The sequence below is a fragment of the Gossypium hirsutum genome, chromosome D10 (assembly GCF_007990345.1).
Source record: "Gossypium hirsutum isolate 1008001.06 chromosome D10, Gossypium_hirsutum_v2.1, whole genome shotgun sequence".
NCBI classification, from domain to species: Eukaryota; Viridiplantae; Streptophyta; class Magnoliopsida; order Malvales; family Malvaceae; genus Gossypium; species Gossypium hirsutum.
The window spans coordinates 58260182-58264580 of NC_053446.1; positions in this window are offsets into that span (position 1 = coordinate 58260182).

The following is a 4399-nucleotide window of genomic DNA, read 5'->3' on the forward strand; positions in this document are numbered from 1 at the left end:
ATATCGTGATTAATAATATTATATATTATTTAATTAGTCGGGTTAGTACGGATAATGATGAATAATTATGATAATATGCATGGGACATGGCTACATATATAGCTTCCTAAAACGATGTGGAGTGGGCACCAAACTCTAATAATTTTGTAGTCCATGCCCCAATAGAATGGGTTGAAACATCGATCTTTTTCTCTGGATAATGATATGCAAGTGAGATGCTTAGGGGTTAGGGGTCTAGAGGTTAGACGTTAGGCTTTAAGACTTAGGGTTTAGGGGTTTAGGGTTATAGGGGTCGGGTTAGGGTTTAGGGTCTAGATTAATTTTTTTAATTTATATTTTAAATATATGTTCTTATGTACGTAATTGTAAAAGAGATAATAATAAATTTAATAAACTGAAATTATGAGTATATATAGTTGAAATTATGGCTTAAGAGATATATATTAATATATGTTATATTTAATTACTGAGATTCATACCATTTGATATTATAAGAATCTAAAATATTTGTTTTGTACTACAATAATATTATGATTGGGATTTTTGGTTTTTGAGTTTGGGGTTTAGTTTTCGGGGTTTGTGGTTTGAGTTTTGGGTTTTTGAGTTTAGGGTTTAATGTTTGAGGTTAGGGGTTTGGAAATTTGGGGCCGATTTGGGGTTTAGGGTTTAAGGATAAGTTATGGTATAATATTCGATTTTGGGGTTTGGTTTATGGTTGTTTCTAGTTTTTGGGTTACGGGTACGGTGTTACGGCTAACGGGTCATGGGTCATGAGTTTTAGGGTTTAAATGTGGATATTTTACAATATAATTTGAATTAAATTAAATTTAAATTATCAATTTAATAAATATATATATGAAAAAGGATTAAATCCCAGAAGCTTACAAAAATTAGATGGTTTTAAGGTTTAAATTGTATTCATTGAAAACGACGTCGTTTCTAGTATATTTGCATTAGAATTAGCGGCGCTAAACAGGAAACGCCGCAATAGATGAAATAATACCGGTGTTTATTAAAAAAAACACCGCAAAATACTGTAAGTTGTGAAGAAAACGGCGCCGTTTTCTTAGTACATTTAGTGGCGTTTTAGATAAAACGCCGCAAGTATGTTTTATTTGTTACGGAAACGGCGTCGTTTTCCATTGTTATTAGTGGCGTTACACCCAAAACGCCGCAAATATATTTTAAAGATTACAGGAGTTTGCGTTAAACGACTGCGTTTGACCTTATATTTAGTGGCGCTTATATATAAACGCCGCAAAAATCGAAATGGTGTTACGGAAAACGGCGCCGTTTACTTAGTTGCTTTTAGTGGCGCTTTCCTTAAACGCCGCAAATTTGCATTACAACTTAAGGAAACTGCGTCGTTTTCCATTGTTAGTAGTGGCACTTTGCTTAAAACGCCGCAACTTTGTTTTAATTTTAATACAAACAATGCCATTTTGTATATATTATTCGTGGCGTTTTTTCTAAAACTCCAAGAGGTTTAGTTACTTGATGGGGAAACGACTGCGTCTGGCGATATAGTTAGTGGCGTTTATTTATAAACGCCGCAAATGGGTTAAATATGTTGACGAAAATGGCGTCGTTTGTTTTCCATCATTTTGACCGAAACAAAACCAAACTAATTCCCCGATTCTTCACCCCCCAAAACTCTCATCTCCCCCAAATCCCTAAAATTTCCCCTAATCCCTAACAGTTCCCCAACGTAGTCCAGTATGGCGCCGTTTTTTTTGCTGCATCACAGCCTCCGTGCGTCTCCGGTACCGCAACCATTGGTAAGTTCGGCAACTTCCTTTTTCTTCTTCATGCGTGAATGTTATCTGGAGACTGGAATGCCGATTTAAATTCAAACTGTATGCTTCTTATCCGTGCATCTCCGTACTTGTTGCTTGTGTTCTGGGGGGATTTGGTTCAGCTTGCAGTCCCCATGTGGTAGTCTTTTGCTTTGACGTCAATGAGTTTCAAGGCATGATGTTGCTCTGTGTTTTTGTTAATTTGTCAAGGCTAAATGAACTTGATATTTCTTTTAATCTCTTGGAAGTGGAAGCAGATATGATGTTACCAAGTTGTTCTCCTTCTTTCAAACTAAGTACTCTGTCTTTAGATGGTTGTAATGTCAAGAAATTTTCTCCTTGGATGCTTCACAATACCACTTCAGAATTATGGCTAAGTGGCAATAACTTGACCGGTCCCTTCATTAGCAATTTTCAGAACATAACCTCAAAGCATACTCTTCTTGACATTTCTGTCAATTTCTTACACGGGACACTACCCAAAGATATGAACTTGAATTTTCCAAAGTTGCGCCATTTAAATCTTTCCAATAATAGCTTCAATGGCAACCTACCCATGTTTTTTAGTGACCAGTTTCAGATATTTAAACTAGTTTCTTGAGAAACTTAGGGCACTAGCAAAAAAATTTATAAAATTTAAATGCATATACTTCTCAAAAACAATGATTTGTTGTCATTTTGATTTTTGATATGCTTGAGCTTAGGCTAATTTATTTGTTAACTTGTTAGTTCAGTGCAACTATTTACTCTGTCACTGCTTGTTCAGTACTGCTTATTTATTGATTCGTTATTACTTTTTCAATGTTAAAATTTGACAGCACACATATATGCAGTAAAGGTTTAGTGTTTTAATATTTTCTAAGTCTTTGAATTTTTTAAAATCGTTTGTGCATAGATGGCATTCTATTTTTTTTAACATATTTGGTTCTCATATTGATAAAGTTTTACAAACTGAAAAAATATTTGCTGCTAATTGATCATGGTTCATCTATTGTAGGCAGAATTAATATTTGGTACAATTATTTTCATATCTGACCATTGATATCTGGTTTGCTGCCTGTGTTTTGGCCAAACTATTGTTTGGGCAGGTACATAAAAATTCATATACATTTTCCCTTATTTATATGCATTTTCCCAAATTACTTAACAAAATTAATGTTTCTGACTGCAGTCTGTCTTTGCTGGTGAGAGTGAAGTAGACAAATTTGAGTGAAATATTAAGGTATGTTTTAGTTCATAACTTAAATCAGATCTAGTTTTATCATGATGATTTTTGAAAAATGTTTCTTTTGCGGCTCTGGTTTTGTATACATGTAATTGGTTTTGGTTTTTTTCCTTTAGCTTATGTTTCATTTTACTTATTTTACAATTGCCATGTACTTTTCTGACTTATGTTTTCTGTTATCATCCATCAACGATTGTTATATATGTTGAGCAAAATAGAAGCAATTTAATAAATTGTACTGGGAATTACATTAAAATATTTTATTTTAAAATTATTCGAAATTTCAGAACTATACGTTACATTCAATAACAAATTAGTCCACTTTCTTTTCACATTTCAGTTTCATTGATATCAAATATGCTTAATTGTTGTATACATATTATTCTATATCGCAAGTAAATTATTTCGAAAATGAAGGTTTTTTTAACTAATAATATAAACATTTGGTTAAAAGCCTGTATAGTTTGCAAATATTTATATGTTTTCCTCCAAAATTTTTGTTTTTCCTTTAGTTGCTATTTTAATCACGGAAATTTAGTTTGTTTTGTTTTCTTTTATTTAATTTGAATCATGGAAAAAAATTTCAAACTTTTAATTTATTTTTAAGTTTAATTTTAGATAACTTACAAAAAATTAGTTAAAACTAACATAACATACATAATTGAACTCAAAGTTATTTTTTATTTGTTTTAAAGTTAAAATTCACATAACATACATAAATTAAAGTTACAATTTCTTAACTTATATAATATTAAGATAACTTATATAACATAACATACATAACTTATATAATGTTAAGATAAAAAATCGAATTACATAACTTATACAATATTAAGGTAAAATATCGAATTACATAACTTATACAAATTAAGATAAAATTTCGAATTACATAACTTATATAATATTAAGGTTACTTTTATAATATTAAGATCAAATTTCGAATTACATAACTTATATAATATTAAGATTGCTTATATAATATTAAGATAAAATTTCTAATTACATAACTTATATAATATTAAGATTGCTTATATAATGTTAAGATAAAATATCGAATTACATAACTTATACAATATTAAGATAAAATTTCGAATTACATAACTTATACAATATTAAGATAAAATTTCGAATTACATAACTTATACAATATTAAGGTAAAATTCCGAATTACATAACTTATATAATATTAAGATTGCTTTTATAATATTAAGATCAAATTTCAAATTACATAACTTATATAATATTAAGATTGCTTATATAATATTAAGATAAAATTTCTAATTACAAAACTTATATAATATTCATAACTTATACAATGTTAAGATAAAATATCGAATTACATAACTTATACAATATTAAGATAAAATTTCGAATTACA